Source organism: Bufo bufo, chromosome 4 (assembly GCF_905171765.1).
Source record: "Bufo bufo chromosome 4, aBufBuf1.1, whole genome shotgun sequence".
Lineage (NCBI taxonomy): Eukaryota > Metazoa > Chordata > Amphibia > Anura > Bufonidae > Bufo > Bufo bufo.
Window position 1 is genome coordinate 345,128,952 of NC_053392.1, and position 20,367 is coordinate 345,149,318.

The window sequence follows — 20,367 nt, forward strand, 5'->3', positions numbered from 1 at the left end:
GTTTCTACTCTAGGGGTGCATCAGGGGGGCTTCAAATGGGACATGGTGTCAAAAAAACCAGTCCAGCAAAATCTGCCTTCCAAAAACCGTATGGCATTCCTTTCCTTCTGCGCCCTGCCGTGTGCCCGTACAGCAGTTTACGACCACATCTGGGGTGTTTCTGTAAACTTATAAATCACAGAAAAAAATGCACCAAACGAATATGGCACTGACTATACTGGCTAGTCATAAATGCAGATATTAAAAGCTGAGACTTTTGCCAATATATTCCTGTCAGGAAAATATCGGAGCCCATCATGCACCACATCACGGTCACTCAGCATGGCAAGGGGTCCTACTACTACGCTAACTATGGTGTGAACAAGGTCTGAAGGTGATGAAATCCAGCTCACAGCCAAGCTTCCACACAACCGCCTAGCAGGACAACTAATGCAATGTGAACAAAGCAAGACTGTAAGCCACACCCATATCAGATCATGTGATGGAAGTTACCAGGTGCAAAGAAGTGTTTAAATGCCAGGTAAAGGCACATACACTACATATAAAACAAAACAATGTGCTCCGATATTTAATGGACTCCGATATTTTCCTGACAGGAATATATTGGCAAAAGTCTCAGCTTTTAATATCTGCATTTATGACTAGCTAGTCAGTGTCATATCCATTTGGTGCATTTTTTTCTGTGATTTATATGATTATATTTTCATCCGCACAATGCTTCGGTTTGTGAAATAAGGGGTTAAGGACCAATTCAGGTTTGAACTGAGACTCTGATGGGCTTAAATAATAGAAACCATCCAGAAACCATTTTAGAAATTACACAGGAATTAAAGCAAAGGGGAGGTGAAAAATGTCTCTTAAAACAGCAATTCTGGCAATTCTTTCTATTTTTTTTAACCCTCATGCAGGAGAAATAATGCATCTTTTCATTGCTCAAATGGTTATGGTTGTGGTGATATTAATTAGGGCTCATAGCCGCTTTTGCTGTACTCAAATTACGGATCTGCAAAACATCCGTCCCCTAATACAACAGTCCTTGTCTGTAATGTGGACAAAAATGTGGACTAGAATAGGACATGTTCTATTTTTTTGCAGGTGTGGTGTCTGCACCATTTGGAGGAACACCATACTTTTGTAATTAACTTTTATTCATCCTTTTATTCATTACTTATTCATGTTTTTATTTTTATTTTTATTCACGTCCTGGATAATGTAGTATAAACACAAATTTCCTTGCTTCTATGACTTGGTAGGATTATGGTGATCATATAAATCACTCCAGTGCATAAGGAAGTTCAGCACAAATCTGTTAAAAATCTGCTTTATTTTCAACATATTGAAATGCATTCACTATGACATTGTATCAAGAAGTAAATCAACAGATAAATGTAAGACACAACAGCTGGAATGTCACTCCATGGCAATGTGTTTCAGATCTACTGGTCCTTTTTCACAGCTCCCATGGGTCCAACTCCAGGCTCCCCCACTGATTAGCTGTTTGAAAAGGTAGCAACACTTATTCGAGTGCTGCTTAATCTTTAAAATAACCTGCGCACAGTGGTGGCGGCACAGTGTGATTATAACTACTCGTACTATTCACTTGAAGCTGATGAGCAGTTGCCGACTCTGCAAGCAAGATGACATGCAAGTAATTTTGAAGAGGAAGCAGCATTCACTACCTCTTTAACAAGCTTGCCAATCTAATATTGATGACCTGAGGATAGGTCATCAATGTTAACCCATTACACAACCTCTTTAAGTTTTAGAAGCTTTCCACATTGTTAAACTAAGTCAGAGCATAAGGCCTCATGCACATGACAGTGAAAAATGGCTGTGTGACGGCCGTTTAAGTAACGGTCGTCACATGGCCATTTTTAGCACCAATGAAAGTGTATTAGGGTACTCACATGCCCATTCTTTTAACGGCTATTGAATAGCATCCATTCAAAAATAGGACATATACTTATTTTGTCCGTTTCCACGGCCAGATGGACCCCATTGAAATCAATGGGACCGTTTTTGATGGTCGCTTACACAGGAGTGCACCCGTCTAATGGCCGTTAAAAAACGGGTACACTTTAACAATATGGCCATTTAGGGGTTAAAAAAAACTCATCCACTTGCTTGCGCTGCAGCAGTCTCTTCTCTCTTCGTTGAGCAGAACCTGCCGAAGGACCTGTGATATGCATGATGAAGTAGTGATGTCATTGCGCACATCGCAGAGAAAAGAGACTGCTGCAGCACAATCAAGTCGATGAGGTGAGGTTTTTGTTTTTGTTTTATTTTTTGTCAAATCAACAAAAAAAAACAGCTGAGGGAAACTATGGGGGCATTATTTACACCATGGAGGAATTTAAGCTAGGGGCCTCCATTGGGGGCGTTATTAAAGCTGGAGCCAGTAAAAACAAAAAATAGCTACACTATTATTATTTTAGCTGGGTGCTCTCAGAAGGGTGGGTCTAGAAATCCGTTTTTAATGGACATAATAAATGGAGGCTAAATGGCCATAAAAAACTGACAGTGTATCCGTTTTTAATAGACATTTTTTTTCACTGTTGTGTGCATGTGGCCTAAGCTGGTAGATCTCTAGACATAGTGAGAGAAGATAAGAGAATAAGAGTAATTTCCTTCCCAACTCCAAATCTGCATCAAGTACCTTTTTCTAGAAATCTAGTAACTATACCTTTTCAAGTCTTTTAGTTCACCATTACAACCTTCTGTGGCAGAGAGTATAATAGCCCCACTGCTCTTACAGTAAAGAGCACCCATCTAATTTTGGTGTATAGACCTTCTTTCCTCTAAACGTCCCTTAATTACAATCTTGGGTATAAATATATTAGGGGACAGATCTCTGTATATACCCTTGATATATTTATACAAAGTTATTAGGTTACTCCTCAGTCATTATTTTTCTAAACTATTGTAAATAACCCTAATTCTGATAATATTTTTAGGTACCATAGGCCACACATTCCATAAATTTATTTACAAACTTTGAATCGGCTAAAGTTCTAGACAGATAGATAGATAGATAGATAGATAGATAGATAGACGAAGGCTCCATTGAGAGAGCAGAAACGTTGCATTGTTATTGGGTGTAATAAAGATCCACTTTCTTCTACTGGAAGACCGGAGTGCTGCCCTGCTACTTTTACTTTAGTGGCTGTTTTTTTTTTTTCGTCCAAAAACATTCCAGGGATATTGCACCTGGCATCTGAAAAGAGTGCTGCTGTACTAATTTTTTTTCTGTCTAGATAGATAGATAGATATGAGATAGATGGATGGATGGATAGACAGATACATATAGATATGAGATAGATAGATAGATAGATAGATAGATAGATAGATAGATAGATAGATAGATAGATAGATAGATAGATAGAATCTGTACACATTACTGGAATGACATGTTTTTTTTTCTATTACAGTGTAATCAGACAAAATGGATTGTTCTTGTGACTACTGAATCTCTTTTTACTTTCTCATACCTCACCTCTTACCTCAATGTTTTGTTCCATGAACATCCAATGAGTATAATAATGGTAAATTGTGTGATCTAGAAAAATTTAATCTCTACTTTGTAAGCCATTATTGAAATTGACAAGTAACATCCTTCTTAAACGTCTTCTGGGTTAAATGTAATTTGCATTGAGATTTTACTATACAGAGATAAGGCTAACTAGCTCCATCAAGTGGTAACTGATGCACTACAGCAACACCATTTAAAGTATATATTCAGTCATTGCTAAGCTAAAATAGTAGATGCACCTCATGATACTATAATAAAACACTGTGGTTTATTAACGTATTTCATGTCTTGCATTGAATTTAGTTTAAACAAGACAAATGAGAGGTAGAAGGATGGATAATAGAGAAAAAAGAGCCTGTGTATCTCTATGAAGCCTGGGTGACTATCTGACAAATAATAGCTCCACAGCTATTTCCATGACTCCTTAGCTAGAAAGAAAGCATAAATAACTGGAATTTCCTAGTTCTAGTAGAGAAAATTATTGTAAGAACCCACCCTCCAAATATGTCTTCTTTAAATTGCATTATAAACTTTTGTTGTGATCATAGTACACACTTGACATATCATCAGTGCGGGCCTATTGGTTGGTCATGCGTGAACCTATAAGAAAAATACACTAGTGACAGGTGATCCAAAGTCAACTCAAGCTGGGAACTTTTCCTGTTAGATAATTTGGTACTATTTGGGCTAATCAAAAGCTGATGATAAAACGAGAAAAAATGCCAACATGAACAAATATTGACTTTTCAGCATAGATACGTTAACTAATTTTGATGTTCATATTTTCATAATGTTGGACCTTTTTATATACGTACAAAATGTAGAAATTAACTCACAGAATCCTTATGCAGTAAATGAGAACTTTCATTCCTACCTGCAGTGAACAAACTATAAAACATTAATTTTCTTTTATGTAATTTATCATAAAAAGGTTGTTTTGCTGTAAAATGTAAAACATAGAATGATTAATAATTTGGACAAAACAAGCCTGCATAATATAACTAGAATCTGAGAAACAAGTTAAGTCTGCAGAATAAATCATGTATGGAGACATTGGGCCCTGGGTGTTGATGAATTGTTCTCTTGTTCTGAAATAAATCCTGAGTGAACAAAGTGTACTAGATTTTCATGTTCTGAACAGCAAACTAATATTTCTAGTCTGGGAAAAAATGGAAAAACCATTCCTACTTGTCCGCTTAAACATATTTCATGTATAAAAATAACATTTTTTTTGCTTTTTTTAATGTTTAAATTTGAAGGGGTTGTTCGTTTTCTGATTGAATTTCTGAAATGCCAAACAATGACGTATAAGACATATGAAATGCTAGAAGTGCCCGTTGCTTAACTCAGCACACTCATAGAAGCCCCATATTAACTAGGCTCTAAGAAAATCACGTGATCATTGTTGTCTTGTAGGATGCATTCACAGATCTCAATGACAAATATACAGTAATACGATATATACAGTGCCTTTAAAAAGTATTCACACCCCTTGAACTTTTCCACATTTTCACGTTACACCCACAACCTTAAATGTATCTTATTGGGATTTTATGTAACAGATCAACACAAAGTAGCAAGAGTGTGTAAAGTAAAAAGAAAATAATATACACTCACCTAAAGAATTATTAGGAACACCATACTAATACGGTGTTGGATCCCCTTTTGCCTTCAGAACTGCCTTAATTCTACGTGGCATTGATTCAACAAGGTGCTGATAGCATTCTTTAGAAATGTTGGCCCATATTGATAGGATAGCATCTTGCAGTTCATGGAGATTTTAGGGATGCACATCCAGGGCATGAAGCTCCCGTTCCACCACATCCCAAAGATGCTCTATTGGGTTAAGATCTGGTGACTGTGGGGGCCATTTTAGTACAGTGAACTCATTGTCATGTTCAAGAAACCAATTTGAAATGATTCAAGCTTTGTGACATGGTGCATTATCCTGCTGGAAGTAGCCATCAAAGGATGGATACATGTTCTCATTCTGTTTACGCCAAATTCGGACTCTACCATTTAAATGTCTCAACAGAAATCGAGACTCATCAGACCAGGCAACATTTTTCCAGTCTTTAACAGTCCAATTTTGGTGAGCTCGTGCAAATTGTAGCCTCTTTTTCCTATTTGTAGTGGAGATGAGTGGTACCCAGTGGGGTCTTCTGCTGTTGTAGTGATCCGCCTCAAGGTTGTGCGTGTTGTGGCTTCACAAATACTTTGCTGCATACATCGGTTGTAACGAGTGGTTATTTCAGTCAACGTTGCTCTTCTATCAGCTTGAATCAGTCGGCCCATTCTCCTCTGACCTCTAGCATCCACAAGGCATTTTTGCCCACAGGACTGCCGCATACTGGATGTTTTTCCCTTTTCACACCATTCTTTGTAAACCCTAGAAATGGTTGTGCGTGAAAATCCCAGTAACTGAGCAGATTGTGAAATACTCAGACCGGCCCAACTGGCACCAACAACCATGCCACGCTCAAAATTGCTTAAATCACCTTTCTTTCCCATTCTGACATTCAGTTTGGAGTTCAAGAGATTGTCTTGACCAGGACCACCCCCCTAAATGTATTGAAGCAACTGCCATGTGATTGGTTGACTAGATAATTGCATTAATGAGAAATAGAACAGGTGTTCCTAATAATTCTTTAGGTGAGTGTATATGGCTTTCAAAAGTGAGGCATGCATTTGTATTCAGCCCCCTGTACTCTGATACCCCTAAATAAAATCCAGTGCAACCAATTGCCTTCAGAAATCACCTAATTAGTAAATAGAGTCCACCTGTGTGTAATTTATTTTCAGTATAACTACAACTGTTCTTTGTAGTCCTCAGAGGTTTGTTAGAGAACATTAATGATCAAACAGCATCATGAAATCCAGCGAACACATCAGACAGATCAGGGATAAAGTTGTAGAGAAGTGTAAAGCAGGGTTAGGTTATAAAAAAATATCCCAAGCTTTAAACATCTCACGGAGCACTGTTCCATCAATCATCTAAAAATTGAAAGAGTATAGCACAACTGCAAACCTACCAAGACATGGCCGTCCACCTAAAGTGACAGCCTAGGCAAGGACAGCACTAATTAGACAAACAGCCAAGAGGCCCATGGTCACTCTGGAGAAGCTGCAGAGATCCACAGCTCAGGTAGGAGAATCTGTCCACAGGACAACTATTTGCCATGTACTCCAAAAATCTGTCCATTATGGAAGAGTGGCAAGAAGAAGCCCAGTTTGGAAAGCAAGCCATAAGAAGTCCAGTTTGCCATTTGCCACAAGCCATGTAGGGGACACAGCAAACATGTGCTAGAAGGTTCTCTAGTCAGATGAGACCAAAGTTGAACTTTTTGGCCTAAATTAAAAACACTATGTGTGGTGGAAAACTGCACATCGCCCTGAACACACCATCCCCACTGTGAAACATGGTGGCAGCATCATGCTGCTGTGGGGATGCTTTTCATAAGAAGGGACAGGGAAGCAGGTCATAGTTGATGGGAAGATGGATGGAACTAAATTTAGGGCAATCCTGGAAGAAAAACTTTTAGAGGCTGCAAAAGACTTGAGAATGGGGTAGAGGTTCACCTTCCAGCAGGACAATGACCCTAAACATACAGCCAGAGCTACAATGGAATGGTTTAGATCAAAGCAAATTCATGCTTTATACTGGCCCAATCAAAGTCCAGACCTAAATCCCATTGCGAATCTGTAACAAGACTTTAAAATTGCTGTTCACAAAAGCTTCTCATCCAATCTGACTGAGTTTGAGCTATTTTGCAAAGGCAACAATTTAAGCCTCTAGATGTGCAAAACTGGTAGAGACATAACCCAAAAGACTTGCAGCTGTAGTTGCAGTGAAAGGTGGTCTGTCACGGATGAAGTTAGCAGATAGCTGGAACATATAAATAAACAAGCGACTGGCTTGATCCCAAACTAAGGAGCTTATAGGTGAGCCCTATAAAACCCTAAGAGCTCTCCCTGACTGCTATGCACATGCAAGGGTCTGTATGGTAGATGATTGCATGCCCGCGTACCTAATACTGTGTGACACCTGAAAACCCTATAATTGTTGAGGGGACACGACCACCGGCTCCCTGCACTTAATACGGACGAGTCAGGGTCACCTAGAATCAAGCCAGCAAGGAAACACAATAAAGTAAATGACTTATCTGAACAAACAGCAGAAGCAGCCTCCAGCAGTGAACACCTCATCCAGGAAGTAGTATAAACCGCAAAGTGAGGCAGTATGGGAGGGATTATAAAGGAAGACAATTAGTCGAAATAAGTGACACCTGGCAGATGGAAAGGAGATGAGAAAGTGAAACCAAAACAAAGAACATCATACAAGAGGTAGAGAAGAACGTCTGCCAGATCTTCTCACAGAACTGGCGGTGACATGGTCCTACAAAGGGCTGACTCAGGGGGGCTGCATACAAATGCACACCACACTTTCCAGATTTTTATTTATAAAAATTTTTTAAAACCATGTATCATTTTAATTTCACTTCACACATACTTGCTACTTTGTATTGGGATGTCACAGAAAATCCCACTGAAATGCATTTAAGTTTGTGGGTGTAACATAAAAATATGTGGAACAGTTCAAGGGGTATGAATACTTTTTCAAGGCACTATATATATATATATATATATATATATATATATAAATTCATCAGCCATAAAATGTAAAAGCAAGTGATGAGGATAACATTGAGTATCTCGAAACAATGATATCTGTCAAGTGGTGCTATACTTTATATTAGGCAGGGGTTGTCTCACCTCAGCAAATTGTATTTATCATGTAGAGAAAGTTAATACAAGGCACTTACTAATGTACTGTGATTGTCTATATTGCTTCCTTTGCTGGCTAGACTCATTTTTCCATCACATTATATGCTTCTTGTTTCCATGGTTACAACCACCCTTCAATCCAGCATTGGTGGTTGTGTCAGCCTATGTGTGCTCCTATTGTCCTGGCCACCTGAGAGGCCAGAGATTTTTTCTATAGTGTGCAAGCATGGCCAGAACTGGACCATGGAGCAATGGAAGAAGGTAGCCTGGTCTGATGAAGTGGCTGCCACAGTGTTCCTGCCCCCTTAACAGTGACCACCACAGCACCTGCCCCCTTAACAGTAACCTCCACAGCGCCCGCTTCCTTAACAGTAACCTCCACAGTGCCCCGCCCCCCTTAACTGTGACCTCCACAGCGCCTCACAGTGACTTTCACAGTGGCCTTTCCCTTAACAATGATCTCCACAGCACTCTGCCCCCTCAACCGTGACCCTGCACAATGCCCCACCCCTATAACAGTCACCTCCACAGCTGCCCACCCCCTTAACAGTAACCCCCTCCAAAGACACCAACCACCTTAACAGTGACCTTTACATCATCTCGCCCCCTTAACAGTACCCTGCATAGCACTCTGACCCCTTAACAATGATCTTCACAGCACCCCACCCCCTTAACCATGACCCTGCACAATGCCACACCCCCTATAACAGTGACCTCCACAGCGCCTCAATGATTCCAGGCTGTCTAGTTGTAATAGGGGGACCTGTGCAATATTAGGCTGGTGGTCTTAATGTTATGGCTAATCAGTATAGATATAGATAGATAGATAGATATATTTATTCATAATAATAAAAATGATAAATATATTATAAGAAGAAAAAAGGACAGAAAACAAATAGGAGAGATTTATGAAACTATCTAACCTTTGTTGCTCATAAGAACTAATCACAGCACAGCTTTTATTTCATGTTCTGTTCTTTAGGCAACAAAGACAGTTTTTCTTTTAGACAGTTTCATAAATCTTCTCCTGTAACTTCATTTATTACAGCACCTAACGGGAGTGCTTATGATAAAGGGTACTTGTAGGACTACTTAAAAGCAGTTATGTTCGTGAGCTAAGACATTTTCCTGTATACTCACTCATACGAAGGAGAAGGACCTACAGTGAAGACATTAGCCACTGCACTACAGTCGTGGCCAAAAGTTTTGAGAATGACACAAATATTAGTTTTCACAAAGTTTGCTGCTAAACTGCTTTTAGATTTTTGTTTCAGTTGTTTCTGTGATGTAGTGAAAAATAATAATTACACGCACTTCATATGTTTCAAAGGCTTTTATCGACAATTACATGATATTTATGCAAAGAGTCAGTATTTGCCAGTGTTGGCCCTTCTTTTTCAGGACCCTCTGCAATTCGACTGGGCATGCTCTCAATCAACTTCTGGGCCAATTCCTGACTGATAGCAAACCCATTCTTTCATAATCACTTCTTGGAGTTTGTCAAAATTAGTGGGTTTTTGTTTGTCCACCCGCCCTCTTGAGGATTGACCACAAGTTCTCAATGGGATTAAGATCTGGGGAGTTTCCAGGCCATGGACCCAAAATGTCAACGTTTTGGTCCCGAGCCACTTAGTTATCACTTTAGCCTTATGGCACGGTGCTCCATCGTGCTGGAAAATGCATTGTTCTTCACCAAACTATTGTTGGATTGTTGGAAGAAGTTGCTGTTGGAGGGTGTTTTGGTACCATTCTTTATTCATGGCTGTGTTTTTGGGCAAAATTGTGAGTGAGCCACTCCCTTGGATGAGAAGCAACCCCACACATGAATGGTCTCAGGATGCTTTACTGTTGGCATGACACAGGACTGATGGTAGCGCTCACCTTTTCTTCTCCGGAAAAGCCTTTTTCCAGATGCCCCAAACAATCGGAAAGAGGCTTCATCGGAGAATATGACTTTGCCCCAGTCCTCAGCAGTCCATTCACCAAACTTTCTGCAGAAGATCAATCTGTCCCTGATGTTTTTTTTGGAGAGAAGTGGCTTCTTGCTGCCCTTCTTGACACCAGGCCATCTTCCAAAAAGTCTTCGCCTCACTGTGCGTGCAGATGCGCTCACACCTGCCTGCTGCCATTCCTGAGCAAGTTCTGCACTGGTGGCACTCCGATCCCGCAGCTGAATCCTCTTTAGGAGACGATCCTCGCGCTTGCTGGACTTTCTTGGATGCCCTGAAGCCTTCTTAACAAGAATTGAACCTCTTTCCTTGAAGTTCTTGATGATCCTATAAATTGTTTATTGAGGTGCAATCTTAGTAGCCACAATATCCTTGCCTGTGAAGCCATTTTTATGCAATGCAATGATGGCTGCACGCGTTTCTTTGCAGGTCACCATGGTTAACAATGGAAGAACAATGATTTCAATCATCACCCTCCTTTTAACATGTCAAGTCTGCCATTTTAACGCAATCAGCCTGACATAATGATCTCCAGCCTTGTGCTCGTCAACATTCTCACCTGAGTTAACAAGACGATTACTGAAATGATCTCAGCAGGTCCTTTAATGACAGCAATGAAATGCAGTGGAAAGTTTTTTTTGGGGATTAAGTTAATTTTCATGGCAAAGAAGGACTATGCAATTCATCTGATCACTCTTCATAACATTCTGGAGTATATGCAAATTGCTATTATAAAACTTAAGCAGCAACTTTTCCAATTTCCAATATTTATGTAATTCTCAAAACTTTTGGCCACGACTGTTACATTGGGTAGTGCTAAAAGACATGCCAGAGGTCACATGTGGTGGGATGTCGGCCTTCTTCCCTAATTAGGAAGTCTCAAGGAAAGTATTGCAGTATTGGAGAACCAAAGAAGCAGAAGAGGGTTTTTTTTATGAAAAAAGTATGTTAATGTATATATTTCATAGTCACCTATCAGCAACCAGTATCATAGCAGCAATACTGAACGCTGTTACAGACACGGAAATTACACATCATGCAGGGGGTGAGATGTAGCAAAATTCCTACGCGAGACTAAATTAATTTTCTATGCCTGAGTGATCTAATAATGATTAGTCTGTGTATTCCCATCATCCGTAACATTTTTGAATAATGTCCGTAAGGCATAGGAAGGATGATATTTCAATTCATGATTAAAACTATTCCAAATATATGGTTCTCATGTTGCTCTGTAAATTCCTCCTTGGCTTACATGTGCAGCTGCTGTTACAGAAGTTGTTACTTAGGTATTTATAATGAATAATCTATTATATAGTTGTCAATAAAAACAAATAAAGTAAATTGAAAAAACATAAATCATATATTTCTGTAGTTATTTAAAGGGGTTATCCCTTGATTAATGTAAAAAATTAAAACAGGACATTAATACAGTACATGACAATCTTTTTCTAACACAACTATAACCAGCCCTGTACCTCGCATGGATCCAGAGTCCCCCCATTCATTGCATCAATTGCTTTGCTACATTTATATCAAGCTGGCAACACAAGTCTTTTCTGCTGCAGCTCACTGGGTGTCTGTTTTGCTGCAGTTGGATGGAACTGAGCATGTGTGTCCACTTCATTAAGGTGGAAATAGAAATAAGAATAAAAACAAACCACAGGTGGCGCTAAACAGATACATTTTATTGAATAACTCAGTAAATATACAAAATTTTAAATTAAATTAAATTACAAAAGTATTCAGATCCACGTGCTGGTTTAAAAACTGCAAAATATTTTTCATAGGATAACCCCTTTAAGGGAGTTTTCCTACAATAAAGACTATAACAAGTAATAGGCCATAAATGGGGTTCTAAATATGAAATAGACTGAACCTAATCTTGTTTCCATATCCCATCTTCAAAGAAACAATTAACCCATATTAAAAAATATATTGGAGAGTACAAATAATGCATTAAATTGAAACTCTAGCAAGGGGGGAACTAACTCTCCTTAGGGAGAGAGCACCTTAATCAGTGTGAGGAGACTTATAGGCCATACATGCTCCTCTGGAATTCTGGGAGGGAAGAAATGCAAATGAGATCTTAACAAGCTTTGCCTCTAATGCCATCAACTGCCTTACATCTGGTGGCATTAGAGGCAAAGCTTGTTAAGAGCTCATTTGCATTGAAACTCTATGAATGTTATTTCTAAACTTTTGCTTAGCAGCCTAGTTAAATTCAACATTATATTGTAGTTGAACACTGGAGGCAAATCCAAGATTATCAAACTTTTTACATACTTCAGAGTACATACTGCCCTATTAGACCGGCATAAGCCCAACAGTGTGAAGGAGGTTCAAAAATTTGCAGGTTTTGCACATTTCTATAACAATTTTCTAGGAACGTCTCAAAAATTATTTGTCCAAAAACACAAATGCTAAGAGACTCTGCATTTAAGTGGATTTCAAGTGCTGAAGTCAAGTTTACCAAATGCTTGTGATCCTACAGTACCTTGGTTCATTCTAATCCAGACTTACCATATGTCATTAAAATTAATTGCTTCAGTGTGAGTAGTGTTGTCCCAAAGAGTTGGTGAAAAGTATTTGCATCTTCTGAGAACATGAACACTATTTTATTAATAGTCGTCCGTCTAACCGAGATGCTCACTTTGTACCCAAAAAGGAACTGCGTAAAAGGCTGCACAACTATTTATCCAAGTCTACACAGAATACCCAACAATGTAGTTTCTGTAAGAAAATAAAAAAAAATTGTGATCTGGACTCCTTATCTGCGTTAGTACATGCATTACTGCAAATAACAGTCCAGAATCATGGTGACAAGATTCACTTTAAGCTCAGAATACTGTCTTTCAAGCTAGATCAGAAATTAATTGGACCATGTGAAATTGTGGTCAATGTAATCCAGTAGCCTTTTGTTTAAAGCATCCAAAGTCTATGAGGATTACCGTTTTTCACTGTTATCAATCCATTTCCAGAATGAAATTTACAACCTCAGACACAGTATTTTTTTGCATTCAACTATAGTACTCGATTCAGTGGCAAGTATATTGTTATGAAGCTAACTCATGGGTGCCTGTGAGAAAGATTTATCCTCCACAGTTGTTGAAAGAACTTTATTGTGACCATACGGTGACCAAACCCACTCAACTATCATCCTGAGGATACTGTTTGAAAGAGAGGAATACTGTCAGAACATGAACTCTGCACTTTCAAGTAATTCTTTGTCACCATAACTCTGTGCCACCCAGAGACATGTTTTGTTTAGCCATGTTTGCTGCATCCAGAGATTGGCTAATGATTGCATGTGCTCTGTGGCCAGTAATTGTCGCCCTATATTAACCCACATACTTGCACATCCTGTGTCTGATTATTCTGGCTTGTCAATATCCAACATTCCTGAGCTTCTTTTCTATTCCTCTGTGCAGTGCAACCGAACCCTGAAAACATCTGACCATAGTTGATTTCTTATCCCTGTGTATTTACCTCTGCATTTGTCTGGCCATAACTGATCTCTTATTCCTGTGTTGCGACCTCTGCATATATCTTGTTAATATAGTGGCTCACTTAGCTCAATTAATAGTGGTAGGGTGCTTGGTTTAAAAGTGGCTCACCCAGTCACTTAATAAATGCAAAAATTGGATAAATAAATAGATAAACCAGCACTCACCATCCAAAACATATCTAAAACCAATAATTAGGGTAGGTAAAAATATTTAATCTAATAAATGATAAAATCGAGTGGTAGTGGAATAATAAAATCGAAAAGAAAAAATATATATCAGATGGTATATGATACTAAAATAGAATAATAAGAAATTCGAGTTAACAGATAGGTAATGACGTTCGTGGAGAAATATAAGATTCAGATCTGATCTTAGCTATGGTATAGTAGTTCGATTAGTCTTAAAACTAATTAAGACTAATCAAACTACTATACCATAGCTAAGATCAGATCTGAATCTTATATTTATCCACGAACGTCATTACCTATCTGTTAACTCGAATTTCTTATCATTCTATTTAAGTAAGAACTATTTTTAGGTGATAATTGTACCTGATATATATTTTTTCTTTTCGATTTTATTATTCTACTACCACTCGATTCTATCATTTATTCGATTAAATATTTTTACCTATCCTAATTATTGGTTTTAGATATGTTTTGGACGGTGAGTGCTGGTTTATCTATTTATTTATCCTCTGCATATATCTGACCACAGCGGACTGCTCTCTGTTGTACTTCACCATGCTGTTTACTACAGTACTCTGAGGTACAGCTACTTACAATACAATCCCTTGTAGTGCTTCATATTTGCATCACATTGCTGATTATTATTAAGAACAGTGTCATTGCCTTGCCTATTGGATTCTTGCTGACAACCAACACTGTTACAAAGCGTAAGCAAAGTTTAAGACTACTGTATATGAATTGTCTTCTTTTAAAGAGGGACTACTATAGAGGTACACCATGCTACAACTGGCATAATGGGCAGGATATTGAAGAACCACAATGTTGCAAGCCCAATATCAGCAGCCTATGCCCCAGATGCCAATGCCAGAGTCCCTAGCACTCCAATCCTTATGTCAGTGCGGGTGGTGGCATCACATGTTCAAAATTTTGAGCTGTGAAGCGTCCATAAAGGCAGACTGAACGGAAAGATTTGCTGCGGCTTGTTTGTGTTCCTGTAACACAACATGCTCAACCAGTGCTGATCCCTGGAGGCAAATCAACAGAGCTATAATTACTAATAGAGCTACAAGTCATGGTGGATGCTATCTTCCGATGTCTGGAGGTATTGTACAATGATTTTACCCCAGCCTTGGATATTCCATATAAGTTTTATACACACTATCAACGTGAAAGACGGATTCAAAGAATTTGCTATGCAAGTCTGTGAGACTCAGTATCCTCCTGTCGGCTCTCGCAAACCAAACAGCTTTGTTTCGAAACACGTCTGGTTTGGTTTGCGAGAGCCGACAGGAGGATACTGAAGACGGCGATCTTTTTTATGTACAAGTGAAATAATTACAGATCGGCATAAGGCGCTATAGCAGGATTGAGGGTTGGTGCGCTTGTGTTCCAAAGTGGCGGTGAGTGGAGCCGCTGAGTCTGTTCTGAGCCAGCTGTAAGTAACGCGATCCGAACAAGAAACACATAGCAAGGACACACACAAGTGGTGGAGAATCCCGCAGAGAGGATCACAGTTGTGAGTAACCGGCATCTGGCTTTAGTATGAATCATCTGACTTTAGTATGAACATATTATAAATTATCAAGCAACACAGCGCACATATACTATAGACTTTGCTTCTTTAAATTAGCACCCTCCCTAAACTAGTGCCTTAAAATTGCTAGTTATTAGATTCCACATTGCTATCATCCACGTGTATGAACACACTAACGCATGAATATATGCAACATCTGAATATTAACTTTTACTGGGTAATATTTAAAAAGAGGATTATTCCAAGTATTTCATGATATTTAATTCAAACAAGCCAGACTGAGGTAAAGCAAAACCCACCATTACAAGATGTCACTTGGTAAATAGGAGGTAAGAAAAAAGGCACTTACAGTTGGAAGATTCCCTTGTAAGGTAGATGGAATAGGTTCATAAGTCCTACATATCTCTTTATTCTTTTTATCAAAATAAGACATCGATCAAACATATATATTCCAACTTAATTTCTTTAGTTGATATCTAACTGCAGAGTATTAACTTAAATTAACAATATAAAATGTCTTTACAAAACTAAGTGATCCGATAGGGAACAAACCAACAATAGGCGATGCGTTCCACAACTAAGTAACCAACGGCAATGGTTTGCTTTCCATAGATAGGAAGTAGCGGTCACGTGAAGACCGAACTCCCGATCACGTGACCGGATGTGACGCGAAATACTATTGGCGTACATCGTAGAAGAAAATAGTAGTGGGGCCGGGTAACAGGTACGTCACTATGGCGATACCTAGACCTAACACCAATGGTACACCGGCATTGTAACATACCCATCATCACTCATTTGTGAGGCAGAGGGGGCGTTACCAACTACTTGGCGCCAAAAGTTTGCTATTTAAACTCTGCTCCAACACATAGTGGTTGCATATCATCAGCCTCTATCATCACCAGCATATAGCCACCATCTTTCGGCTATGGGAATTTAAAATACAAAGTCCCCTGATGAACCAAGGATTATTTACTTGGGGAAACGCGTCGGGACAGTCCGTCTTTAATATACTATTATTAATATACCATCCAAAACAAGCAGCCCACTGTAAGTAGGCATTATTAGGGACACGTGTCACGGATGGTGTACAGGAAACAAGACAATGCAATACAATAATGACTCACTGGAACCACAACTAAGGAACAAAAGGGAGACCCCTACATGAGACCTGCCACTCTCCCTAATTGCTCAGCCTATGCGAACACCCCAAAGGTGGATGGGCGCATATCCACGTACCTCGGCTATCTAATACCTGAAGACCCTACAATAGTGAGAGGACACGACCACCGGCTCCCTACACTAGACACGGAGGGAGTCAGGGTCACCTGAAAATCCAGCAGATAGAAAATCACAAATAAAGGAACAGCACTTATCTTGCAGAGGACTGGGAAATAGAAACAGCAAGCACACACACTCCAGGAAGTTGTATAAGCCGCAACCTAATGCATCATGGGGAGGAACTTAAAGGGAAGCAATCAGTCCAACTGCATGACAGCTGAGATAGACTAACGAGATGAGGAACTTAACCAAAACAAAGAAACTCAAGGAGGAGGATCTGGAAAGCTCCTGTCAGAGCTTCTCAACTGTCTGGTTGTGACAGTACCCCTCCCTCTAAGAGTGGACTCCGGACACTCGGGGCCCACCTTCTCAGGATGGGACCTATGGAAAGCCCTGATGAGACGAGTGGCCTTAATGTCCGTCACTGGGACCCACATCCTCTCCTCAGGACCATAACCCTCCCAATGAACGAGGTACTGGAGGGAACCGCGGACAAGACGAGAATCCACAATCCTAGAGACCTGAAATTCAAGATTTCCATCAACCATAATCGGAGGAGGAGGCAAAGGCGAGGGTACAATAGGTTGAACATAAGGTTTCAATAAGGACTTATGAAAAACATTATGGATCTTCCAAGAGGAAGATCAAGACGGTAGGCAACAGGATTGATGACAGACAGGATCTTGTAAGGCCCAATAAACCTAGGACCCAACTTCCAGGAGGGAACCTTCAATTTGATATTCTTGGTAGACAACCACACCAGATCACCAACATTCAGGTCCGGACCAGGCACACGTCTCTTATCTGCCACACGCTTATATCTCTCACTCATGCTCTTTAGATTATCCTGAATCTTTTGCCAAATAGATGACAAAGACGAGGAGAATCTGTCCTCATCAGGTAAACCAGAAGACCCCTCTCCCAAGAAAGTCCCAAACTGCGGATGAAACCCATATGCACCAAAAAATGGTGACTTATCAGAGGACTCCTGACGACGGTTATTTAAAGCAAACTCAGCAAGGGACAAAAAAGAACACCAATCCTCCTGATTCTCCGCCACAAAACAGCGCAGATATGTCTCCAGATTCTGATTGACGCGCTCTGTCTGGCCATTCGACTGCGGGTGGAAAGCAGAAGAGAATGACAACCGAACCCCCAAGCGAGAACAGAAAGCCTTCCAGAATCTGGAAACAAACTGCGTGCCCCTATCAGAGACTATGTCTGAAGGAATACCATGCAATTTGACAATGTGATCAATAAATGCCTGTGCCAGCGTCTTAGCATTGGGCAAACCAGGAAAAGGGATGAAATGCACCATTTTGCTAAAACGGTCCACCACCACCAGAATCACAGTCTTCCCCGAGGAACGAGGCAAGTCCGTTATGAAGTCCATGGACAGATGTGTCCAAGGACGGGAAGGAATGGGTAAGGGAAGGAGAGGACCAGATGGCCGTGAATGAGGGACTTTGGCACGAGCGCAAGTCTCGCAAGCTGCCACAAAACCCTCAACCGACTTACGAAGCGCAGGCCACCAGAATCTCCGAGCGATGAGATCCAGTGTGGCTCTTGCCCCCGGGTGCCCAGCAAGGACCGTATCGTGGTGTTCCTTAAAAATCTTGTGTCTCAAAGCGAGAGGCACAAACAACCTCCCAGGAGGACAAAGATCAGGAGCCTCTGACTGGGCTGCCTGCACCTCTGCCTCCAATTCAGGAAAAAGAGCAGAGACCACCACACCTTCAGCCAAAATGGGACCCGGGTCTTCAAAATTCCCACCTCCCGGAAAACAACGTGACAGGGCATCTGCCTTCACATTCTTAACCCCAGGGCGGAACGTGACAACAAAATTAAACCTTGAAAAGAACAAAGACCATCTGGCCTGTCTCGGGTTCAGACGCTTGGCTGACTCCAAGTAGGCCAGATTTTTATGGTCAGTAAACACGGTAATAGGGTGTCTGGCTCCCTCTAGCCAATGGCGCCATTCCTCAAAAGCCAACTTGATGGCCAACAATTCCCTATCTCCCACATCATAATTTCTCTCTGCGGAGGAGAGTTTCTTCGAGAAAAAGGCACATGGTTGCCATTTGGCAGGAGAGGAACCCTGAGACAAGACCGCACCCACCCCTACCTCAGAAGCATCTACCTCAACTATGAAGGGTAACGAAATATCAGGTTGTACCAGGATGGGAGCGGAAGCAAAACTCTCCTTGATATTAGAAAAGGCCTTACGCGCCTCTACCGACCAGGAAGAAAAATCTACCCCCTTTCTGGTCATATCAGTGAGTGGTTTAACAACAGAGGAATAATTCAAAATACATTTCCTGTAATAATTGTGAAAGCCCAAAAAACGCATCAGCGCCTTCTAATTCTCAGGAAGCTCCCACTCAAGCACAGCGCGGACCTTCTCGGGGTCCATGCGAAAACCAGAAGCGGAGAGAAGAAACCCCAGAAATTGAATTTCTGGAACCGCAAACACACATTTTTCCAGTTTCGCGTATAATTTATTCTCCCGCAGGATGAGCAAGAAATCAAAATGTCATCCAAATACACTAATACAAATTTTCCCATTAAATGATAAAAAATGCTGTTCACGAAATGCTGAAAAACGGCTGGGGCATTCATCAAACCAAAAGGCATAACCAAATTCTCAAAATGGCCCTCAGGGGTATTGAAAGCCGTCTTCCATTCGTCTCCTTCTCTGACCCTGACCAGGTTGTATGCCCCTCTTAGGTCTAATTTGGAAAAGACTTTAGCCCCAACAACCTGGTTAAACAGGTCCGGGATCAGAGGAAGCGGATAAGGGTCACGAATAGTGATACTGTTCAGCTCCCTGAAATCCAGACAAGGTCTTAAAGAACCATCTTTTTTCTTAACAAAGAAAAAACCAGCGGCAACAGGTGACTTCGAGGGTCGTATGTGTCCTTTTCTCAGACTCTCAGAGATATAAGCACGCATAGCGACCCTCTCAGGTTGGGAAAGATTGTATAAACGAGATTTAGGCAGCTTGGCGCCTGGGATGAGATTAATAGGGCAATCGTACTCCCTGTGCGGGGGCAAATCCTGGACTCCACTCTCAGAGAAGACATCCGAAAATTCAGAGAGGAAAGGTGGTACAGTCTTAGTAGAAACCTCAGAAACAGATGTCATGAGGCAATTCTCTCTGCAAAAGTCACTCCAACCATTTATTTGCCTCGCTTGCCAATCAATGGTGGGGTTATGTTTAGTGAGCCAGGGTAGCCCCAACACTAGAGGAGTAGGCAAACCGCTAAGGACGAAACATGACACATCCTCAACATGAGCATCACTCACAATTAAACGGATATTGTGAACTATGCCCTTTAATGATTTTTGAGAAAGTGGAGCGGAATCAATAGCAAAAACAGGAATATCCTTTCCCAAAGTGCATACCTGGAAACCATGAGTTATTGCAAATTGATTATCAATGAGATTGACAGCTGCTCCACTATCCACAAAAATCTCACAAAAAATGCTCTTGCTCTCTAGCGCCACCCTAGCAGGCAGGACAAAACGGGAACTACAAGCAAACGGAAAACCTTCAATTTCCGCCTGAACCCTGCTAATAGTAACAGACGGAACA